The sequence below is a fragment of the Natrix helvetica genome (genome assembly GCF_964273705.1).
Source record: "Natrix helvetica genome assembly, chromosome: 7".
Lineage (NCBI taxonomy): Eukaryota > Metazoa > Chordata > Lepidosauria > Squamata > Natricidae > Natrix > Natrix helvetica.
In genome coordinates, this window is record NC_138558.1 from 66084477 (window position 1) to 66095023 (window position 10547).

Consider the following 10547-nt stretch of genomic DNA (forward strand, 5'->3'; position numbering starts at 1 on the left):
TTCCCCTAGGAGTGGTGAGGAAATGTAGATTTTGCAGTATCCTTCTCCTGGAGTGGGATGGGAATGGAGATTTTGTAGTATCCTTCCCCTGGAGTAGAGAGGGAATGTAGATTTTGCAGTATCCTTCCCCTAGGAGTGGGGAGGAAATGGAGATTTTGCAGTATCCTTCCCCTAGGAGTGGTGAGGAAATGTAGATTTTGCAGTATCCTTCCCCTAGGAGTGGTGAGGAAATGTAGATTTTGCAGTATCCTTCTCCTGGAGTGGGATGGGAATGGAGATTTTGTAGTATCCTTCCCCTGGAATAGAGAGGGAATGTAGATTTTGCAGTATCCTTCCCCTAGGAGTGGTGAGGAAATGTAGATTTTGCAGTATCCTTCTCCTGGAGTGGGATGGGAATGGAGATTTTGTAGTATCCTTCCCCTGGAGTAGAGAGGGAATGTAGATTTTGCAGTATCCTTCTCCTGGAGTGGGATGGGAATGGAGATTTTGTAGTATCCTTCCCCTGGAGTAGAGAGGGAATGTAGATTTTGCAGTATCCTTCCCCTAGGAGTGGGGAGGAAATGGAGATTTTGCAGTATCCTTCTCCTGGAGTGGGATGGGAATGGAGATTTTGTAGTATCCTTCCCCTGGAGTAGAGAGGGAATGTAGATTTTGCAGTATCCTTCCCCTAGGAGTGGGGAGGAAATGGAGATTTTGCAGTATCCTTCTCCTGGAGTGGGATGGGAATGGAGATTTTGTAGTATCCTTCCCCTGGAGTAGAGAGGGAATGGAGATTTTGCAGTATCCTTCCCCTGGAGTAGAGAGGGAATGTAGATTTTGCAGTATCCTTCCCCTAGGAGTGGGGAGGAAATGGAGATTTTGCAGTATCCTTCCCCTAAGAGTGGTGAGGAAATGTAGATTTTGCAGTATCCTTCTCCTGGAGTGGGATGGGAATGGACATTTTGTAGTATCCTTCCCCTGGAGTAGAGAGGGAATGTAGATTTTGCAGTATCCTTCCCCTAGGAGTGGTGAGGAAATGTAGATTTTGCAGTATCCTTCTCCTGGAGTGGGATGGGAATGGAGATTTTGTAGTATCCTTCCCCTGGAGTAGAGAGGGAATGTAGATTTTGCAGTATCCTTCTCCTGGAGTGGGATGGGAATGGAGATTTTGTAGTATCCTTCCCCTGGAGTAGAGAGGGAATGTAGATTTTGCAGTATCCTTCCCCTAGGAGTGGGGAGGAAATGGAGATTTTGCAGTATCCTTCTCCTGGAGTGGGATGGGAATGGAGATTTTGTAGTATCCTTCCCCTGGAGTAGAGAGGGAATGTAGATTTTGCAGTATCCTTCCCCTAGGAGTGGTGAGGAAATGTAGATTTTGCAGTATCCTTCTCCTGGAGTGGGATGGGAATGGAGATTTTGTAGTATCCTTCCTCTGGAGTAGAGAGGGAATGTAGATTTTGCAGTATCCTTCTCCTGGAGTGGGATGGGAATGGAGATTTTGTAGTATCCTTCCCCTGGAGTAGAGAGGGAATGTAGATTTTGCAGTATCCTTCCCCTAGGAGTGGGGAGGAAATGGAGATTTTGCAGTATCCTTCTCCTGGAGTGGGATGGGAATGGAGATTTTGTAGTATCCTTCCCCTGGAGTAGAGAGGGAATGTAGATTTTGCAGTATCCTTCCCCTAGGAGTGGGGAGGAAATGGAGATTTTGCAGTATCCTTCTCCTGGAGTGGGATGGGAATGGAGATTTTGTAGTATCCTTCCCCTGGAGTAGAGAGGGAATGTAGATTTTGCAGTATCCTTCTCCTGGAGTGGGGAGGAAATGGAGATTTTGCAGTATCCTTCCCCTGGAGTAGAGAGGGAATGTAGATTTTGCAGTATCCTTCCCCTAAGAGTGGGGAGGAAATGGAGATTTTGCAGTATCCTTCCCCTAGGAGTGGTGAGGAAATGTAGATTTTGCAGTATCCTTCTCCTGGAGTGGGATGGGAATGGAGATTTTGTAGTATCCTTCCGCTGGAGTAGAGAGGGAATGTAGATTTTGCAGTATCCTTCCCCTAGGAGTGGTGAGGAAATGTAGATTTTGCAGTATCCTTCCCCTAGGAGTGGTGAGGAAATGTAGATTTTGCAGTATCCTTCTCCTGGAGTGGGATGGGAATGGAGATTTTGTAGTATCCTTCCCCTGGAGTAGAGAGGGAATGTAGATTTTGCAGTATCCTTCCCCTAGGAGTGGGGAGGAAATGGAGATTTTGCAGTATCCTTCCCCTAGGAGTGGTGAGGAAATGTAGATTTTGCAGTATCCTTCCCCTAGGAGTGGTGAGGAAATGTAGATTTTGCAGTATCCTTCTCCTGGAGTGGGATGGGAATGGAGATTTTGTAGTATCCTTCCCCTGGAATAGAGAGGGAATGTAGATTTTGCAGTATCCTTCCCCTAGGAGTGGTGAGGAAATGTAGATTTTGCAGTATCCTTCTCCTGGAGTGGGATGGGAATGGAGATTTTGTAGTATCCTTCCCCTGGAGTAGAGAGGGAATGTAGATTTTGCAGTATCCTTCTCCTGGAGTGGGATGGGAATGGAGATTTTGTAGTATCCTTCCCCTGGAGTAGAGAGGGAATGTAGATTTTGCAGTATCCTTCCCCTAGGAGTGGGGAGGAAATGGAGATTTTGCAGTATCCTTCTCCTGGAGTGGGATGGGAATGGAGATTTTGTAGTATCCTTCCCCTGGAGTAGAGAGGGAATGTAGATTTTGCAGTATCCTTCCCCTAGGAGTGGGGAGGAAATGGAGATTTTGCAGTATCCTTCTCCTGGAGTGGGATGGGAATGGAGATTTTGTAGTATCCTTCCCCTGGAGTAGAGAGGGAATGGAGATTTTGCAGTATCCTTCCCCTGGAGTAGAGAGGGAATGTAGATTTTGCAGTATCCTTCCCCTAGGAGTGGGGAGGAAATGGAGATTTTGCAGTATCCTTCCCCTAGGAGTGGTGAGGAAATGTAGATTTTGCAGTATCCTTCTCCTGGAGTGGGATGGGAATGGAGATTTTGTAGTATCCTTCCCCTGGAGTAGAGAGGGAATGTAGATTTTGCAGTATCCTTCCCCTAGGAGTGGTGAGGAAATGTAGATTTTGCAGTATCCTTCTCCTGGAGTGGGATGGGAATGGAGATTTTGTAGTATCCTTCCCCTGGAGTAGAGAGGGAATGTAGATTTTGCAGTATCCTTCTCCTGGAGTGGGATGGGAATGGAGATTTTGTAGTATCCTTCCCCTGGAGTAGAGAGGGAATGTAGATTTTGCAGTATCCTTCCCCTAGGAGTGGTGAGGAAATGTAGATTTTGCAGTATCCTTCTCCTGGAGTGGGATGGGAATGGAGATTTTGTAGTATCCTTCCCCTGGAGTAGAGAGGGAATGTAGATTTTGCAGTATCCTTCCACTAGGAGTGGGGAGGAAATGGAGATTTTGCAGTATCCTTCCCCTAAGAGTGGTGAGGAAATGTAGATTTTGCAGTATCCTTCTCCTGGAGTGGGATGGGAATGGACATTTTGTAGTATCCTTCCCCTGGAGTAGAGAGGGAATGTAGATTTTGCAGTATCCTTCCCCTAGGAGTGGTGAGGAAATGTAGATTTTGCAGTATCCTTCTCCTGGAGTGGGATGGGAATGGAGATTTTGTAGTATCCTTCCCCTGGAGTAGAGAGGGAATGTAGATTTTGCAGTATCCTTCTCCTGGAGTGGGATGGGAATGGAGATTTTGTAGTATCCTTCCCCTGGAGTAGAGAGGGAATGTAGATTTTGCAGTATCCTTCCCCTAGGAGTGGTGAGGAAATGTAGATTTTGCAGTATCCTTCTCCTGGAGTGGGATGGGAATGGAGATTTTGTAGTATCCTTCCCCTGGAGTAGAGAGGGAATGTAGATTTTGCAGTATCCTTCCCCTAGGAGTGGTGAGGAAATGTAGATTTTGCAGTATCCTTCTCCTGGAGTGGGATGGGAATGGAGATTTTGTAGTATCCTTCCTCTGGAGTAGAGAGGGAATGTAGATTTTGCAGTATCCTTCTCCTGGAGTGGGATGGGAATGGAGATTTTGTAGTATCCTTCCCCTGGAGTAGAGAGGGAATGTAGATTTTGCAGTATCCTTCCCCTAGGAGTGGGGAGGAAATGGAGATTTTGCAGTATCCTTCTCCTGGAGTGGGATGGGAATGGAGATTTTGTAGTATCCTTCCCCTGGAGTAGAGAGGGAATGTAGATTTTGCAGTATCCTTCCCCTAGGAGTGGGGAGGAAATGGAGATTTTGCAGTATCCTTCTCCTGGAGTGGGATGGGAATGGAGATTTTGTAGTATCCTTCCCCTGGAGTAGAGAGGGAATGTAGATTTTGCAGTATCCTTCTCCTGGAGTGGGGAGGAAATGTAGATTTTGCAGTATCCTTCCCCTAGGAGTGGTGAGGAAATGTAGATTTTGCAGTATCCTTCTCCTGGAGTGGGATGGGAATGGAGATTTTGTAGTATCCTTCCCCTGGAGTAGAGAGGGAATGTAGATTTTGCAGTATCCTTCCACTAGGAGTGGGGAGGAAATGGAGATTTTGCAGTATCCTTCCCCTAAGAGTGGTGAGGAAATGTAGATTTTGCAGTATCCTTCTCCTGGAGTGGGATGGGAATGGACATTTTGTAGTATCCTTCCCCTGGAGTAGAGAGGGAATGTAGATTTTGCAGTATCCTTCCCCTAGGAGTGGTGAGGAAATGTAGATTTTGCAGTATCCTTCTCCTGGAGTGGGATGGGAATGGAGATTTTGTAGTATCCTTCCCCTGGAGTAGAGAGGGAATGTAGATTTTGCAGTATCCTTCTCCTGGAGTGGGATGGGAATGTAGATTTTGCAGTATCCTTCCCCTAGGAGTGGGGAGGAAATGGAGATTTTGCAGTATCCTTCCCCTAGGAGTGGTGAGGAAATGTAGATTTTGCAGTATCCTTCTCCTGGAGTGGGATGGGAATGGAGATTTTGTAGTATCCTTCCCCTGGAGTAGAGAGGGAATGTAGATTTTGCAGTATCCTTCCCCTAGGAGTGGTGAGGAAATGTAGATTTTGCAGTATCCTTCTCCTGGAGTGGGATGGGAATGGAGATTTTGTAGTATCCTTCCCCTGGAGTAGAGAGGGAATGTAGATTTTGCAGTATCCTTCTCCTGGAGTGGGATGGGAATGGAGATTTTGTAGTATCCTTCCCCTGGAGTAGAGAGGGAATGTAGATTTTGCAGTATCCTTCCCCTAGGAGTGGTGAGGAAATGTAGATTTTGCAGTATCCTTCTCCTGGAGTGGGATGGGAATGGAGATTTTGTAGTATCCTTCCCCTGGAGTAGAGAGGGAATGTAGATTTTGCAGTATCCTTCCACTAGGAGTGGGGAGGAAATGGAGATTTTGCAGTATCCTTCCCCTAAGAGTGGTGAGGAAATGTAGATTTTGCAGTATCCTTCTCCTGGAGTGGGATGGGAATGGACATTTTGTAGTATCCTTCCCCTGGAGTAGAGAGGGAATGTAGATTTTGCAGTATCCTTCCCCTAGGAGTGGTGAGGAAATGTAGATTTTGCAGTATCCTTCTCCTGGAGTGGGATGGGAATGGAGATTTTGTAGTATCCTTCCCCTGGAGTAGAGAGGGAATGTAGATTTTGCAGTATCCTTCTCCTGGAGTGGGATGGGAATGGAGATTTTGTAGTATCCTTCCCCTGGAGTAGAGAGGGAATGTAGATTTTGCAGTATCCTTCCCCTAGGAGTGGGGAGGAAATGGAGATTTTGCAGTATCCTTCTCCTGGAGTGGGATGGGAATGGAGATTTTGTAGTATCCTTCCCCTGGAGTAGAGAGGGAATGTAGATTTTGCAGTATCCTTCCCCTAGGAGTGGTGAGGAAATGTAGATTTTGCAGTATCCTTCTCCTGGAGTGGGATGGGAATGGAGATTTTGTAGTATCCTTCCTCTGGAGTAGAGAGGGAATGTAGATTTTGCAGTATCCTTCTCCTGGAGTGGGATGGGAATGGAGATTTTGTAGTATCCTTCCCCTGGAGTAGAGAGGGAATGTAGATTTTGCAGTATCCTTCCCCTAGGAGTGGGGAGGAAATGGAGATTTTGCAGTATCCTTCTCCTGGAGTGGGATGGGAATGGAGATTTTGTAGTATCCTTCCCCTGGAGTAGAGAGGGAATGTAGATTTTGCAGTATCCTTCCCCTAGGAGTGGGGAGGAAATGGAGATTTTGCAGTATCCTTCTCCTGGAGTGGGATGGGAATGGAGATTTTGTAGTATCCTTCCCCTGGAGTAGAGAGGGAATGTAGATTTTGCAGTATCCTTCTCCTGGAGTGGGGAGGAAATGGAGATTTTGCAGTATCCTTCCCCTGGAGTAGAGAGGGAATGTAGATTTTGCAGTATCCTTCCCCTAAGAGTGGGGAGGAAATGGAGATTTTGCAGTATCCTTCCCCTAGGAGTGGTGAGGAAATGTAGATTTTGCAGTATCCTTCTCCTGGAGTGGGATGGGAATGGAGATTTTGTAGTATCCTTCCGCTGGAGTAGAGAGGGAATGTAGATTTTGCAGTATCCTTCCCCTAGGAGTGGGGAGGAAATGGAGATTTTGCAGTATCCTTCCCCTAGGAGTGGTGAGGAAATGGAGATTTTGCAGTATCCTTCCCCTAGGAGTGGTGAGGAAATGTAGATTTTGCAGTATCCTTCTCCTGGAGTGGGATGGGAATGGAGATTTTGTAGTATCCTTCCCCTGGAGTAGAGAGGGAATGTAGATTTTGCAGTATCCTTCCCCTAGGAGTGGTGTGGAAATGTAGATTTTGCAGTATCCTTCTCCTGGAGTGGGATGGGAATGGAGATTTTGTAGTATCCATCCCCTGGAGTAGAGAGGGAATGTAGATTTTGCAGTATCCTTCTCCTGGAGTGGGATGGGAATGTAGATTTTGTAGTATCCTTCCCCTGGAGTAGAGAGGGAATGTAGATTTTGCAGTATCCTTCCCCTGGAGTGGGATGGGAATGGAGATTTTGTAGTATCCTTCCCCTGGAGTAGAGAGGGAATGTAGATTTTGCAGTATCCTTCTCCTGGAGTGGGGAGGAAATGGAGATTTTGCAGTATCCTTCCCCTGGAGTGGGATGGGAATGTAGATTTTGCAGTATCCTTCCCCTAGGAGTGGGGAGGAAATGGAGATTTTGCAGTATCCTTCCCCTGTCGTGCCCAGCAAGCCACACCCACCAAGCCACACCACGCTCACCAAGCCATGCCCACAGACCCAGTAGTAAAAAAAAATCACTACTGGTTTATAGTGACTATAGTTCAGCACTGAAAAAAGTGACTTATGACCGCTTTTCACATGTACAACCATTGCAGCATCCCTTTTGGTCATGTGATCAAAACTCAGACGCTTGGCGACTGTTTCATATTTATGACGGTTGTAGTGTCCCGGGGTCACCCGATTCTTTTTTGCAACCTGTCAAGCAAAGCCAATGGGGAAGCCAGATTTGCTTAACAACCGTGTGACTAACTTAACAATTGCAGCGATTCACTTAACAACAGTGGTGAGAAAAGTCGTAAAATGGGGCAAAACTCACTTAACAAGTGTTTCATTTAGCAACGTAAATTTTGGGCTCAACTGTGGTTGTAAGTCTTGGACTACCTGTATTTTATACATGTATATGCACATGCAAAACGGGTGGATTTTCATTGCAACAGCAAAATACTTCTTTTGTCATTTGCAGATGTTTTCACCCTGTCTTCTTCTGGGACATTTGGGAGTTTCTGGTGTACATCAAGTAGTAAATCAGGTTCCACCCTACTTAGTTTTTTGAGATCAGCAAAGTTTGATAGGATGTGGTCATTGTGTCATTGTTGCCATTGTGATGACACAAACCGACTCTCATCAATTTGACTTTTTCATACGTTGGTTCCCCCTACTTCTAGAGAAGGCCAATTCTATGCCTGACGACACCTCAATCCATTGCAACAACCCAACAACTTCCCTTTGTATAAATCAAGTATCCTGATGAGCTGCAAAAGATGACCCACCCTCCCTTATAACCCTCTTCTTACAGGAAACCTGGGCCTCCGCAGAGATACAGTTAAATGGTTATTGGGCTAATTCAATCCCGGCTGTCCCAAGCAAGGTAGGTGGGAGAGCTAAAGGGGGTATTGTGACATTAGTTAATACATCCTTGCAATTTAAATGTGTATCACTGCCACCTTTCCAGCCATGGCTTGTGACTACCTTACTCTTATTTAAACAGGTGGAGATTTTGCTTTTTAATATCTATATTCCTCCACTTAATAAGAATAATTTTATCAACAAGATTTGGGACAGCATAGATTTTATTCTTGGCTGCTCAGAATACCCCACAGCAGCAATAATTATAGGGGGGGACTTAAATGGTAGGATGGGACCCAATGATCAAGTATTATTTAATCAATTTAAGATCCACTATGTGTTAGTGTCCATGGTGACTTTATAAAACTGTAATTACCATGAATAATGAGAATTGACTGCATATTTATGTTTTTAACAATGAGAAGTTACAAACCCAATAAGTTATGAAGCTTTTTTTTTTTTACAAGAAACATTTTCAACACCAGTAATGCTGGCTGTTAATCCCACCCTGGAAAGAACCCGAATTATTTGGAAACAAGGATGGTTGGAGTTGGTGGCCAAGATAGTTCTTCCAATTCTGTGATTCAGATTAAAAGTTATTATCCGTGGTTTGTACAATCTTCCTTTTTAAGCAATTCCACTGAGAGGGAAAAAGTTCAGCCATGAGTTTTCTGGAGCAAGCCCACCAGCCCTCCCCCCTCCCCCACTATACATCCAACACAATTGTCCCATTACAAACATCTGTGGCCTACAGCCTTAAGCATAAAACACATTAAAAGCTCAGATGAGCTTTGGACCTATGCTGAGATTGAAAAAAATATGGGCCAGGGAGAAGCTTAGGGGTGGAAGGTCACATCTTTGTCAGTTTTGGAGTCACAGTCTGCATGTTCCATATTAGCAGGTCACGGGGAAGGCTTCCTGTCTGAGATGCTGGAGAATTGCTGAGGCAAAAGATGGGGCAAACACAGGTCTAGAATTTAGAATTTAGAATAACAGAGTTGAAAGGGATCTTGAAGGTCTTCTTAGTCCAACCCCCTGCTTAGGCAGGAAGCCCTACACCACTTCAGACAAATGGTTGTCCAATCTCTTCTTAAAAACTTCCAGTATTGGAGCATTCACAACTTCTGGAAGCAAGTTGTTCCGTTGATTAATTGTTCTAACTGTCAAGAAATTCCTCCTTAGTTCTAGGTTGCTTCTCTCCTTGATTAGTTTCCACCCATTGCTTCTTGTTCTACCCTCAGGTGCTTTGGAAAATAGTCTGACTCCCTCTTCTTTGTGGCAACCCCTGAGATATTGGAAGACTGCTATCGTGTCTCCCCTAGCCCTTCTTTTCATTAAACTAGACATCCCCAGTTCCTGCAACTGTTCTTCATATGTTTTAGCCTCCAGTCCCCTCATCATCTTTGTTGCTCTTCTCTGCACTCTTTCTAGAGTCTCCACATCTTTTTTACATCTTGGCGACCAAAACTGAATGCAGTATTCCAAGTGTGGCCTTACCAAGGCATTATAAAATGGTATCAACACTTCACATGATCTTGATTCTATTCCTCTGTTTATGCAGCCTAAACTTTTATCCAGTTTATGTAGACCTCTGATTATGCAGGTCTAAATGGATAACTTGCATAAATAAGATAACCTTCTCTGTTTATTCCCTCCAGAACTACAGATAGTCCTTGACTGGTTATTGCCCCGTTTTAAGATCTTTCTTGCCACAGTTGTTTAAGTGAATCACTGTATTTGTTAAATTAGTACAGCGATTGTTAAGTGAATCTGGATTCCCCCACTGAGGTTGCTTGTCAGAAGGTCACAAAAGGGGATCACATGATCCAGGACACTGACACCGTCATAAACACGAGTCAGTTGCCAGGCATCCAAATTTCGATCACGTGACCATGGGGATGGTGCAATGGCCATAGGTTTGAAAACTAGTCACAAGTCACTTTTTTCCGTGATGTTGTAACTTTGAAGGGTCACCAAACGAACTGTTGTAAGTGACGGACTATCTCTAGTGGAAACGCTCAGGAGCATTGCTTAAGCTTCACATGTCAGGATTGCAACTGCACACTTAAGTCTTCACTTTATTGCAGTTTAATTCCACACATCTGAGGATAAATTCTTGAGAATTAGCACCTGACGTTTGAGAAAGGTCCTTCTTTTTGGTCTAGACAGGTCCTGTCTTAGAATAAAGGTAATTTTTAAGTCCTAAGTGTAGTGTGTGTGTGTGTGTGTGTGTGTGTGTGTGTGTGTGTGTGACCTCTGGAGGGGTGTTCTGTTAAGATTCAGCCTGTTGTGCCTTAAAATGGCTTTTACTGTACTGCTGTAAAATGGCTTCTACCGTACAGCACAGTGAAGTTTCCATGGTAATGGCTTCACAGTAATCCACAAAGGGGGCTCCCTCTGGTAAGGGGGAAAATCCAACATTAGAAATTACGTTTGGTCCGGACATTTTCCCCCTATAAATAAATAAATACCGGGGCAA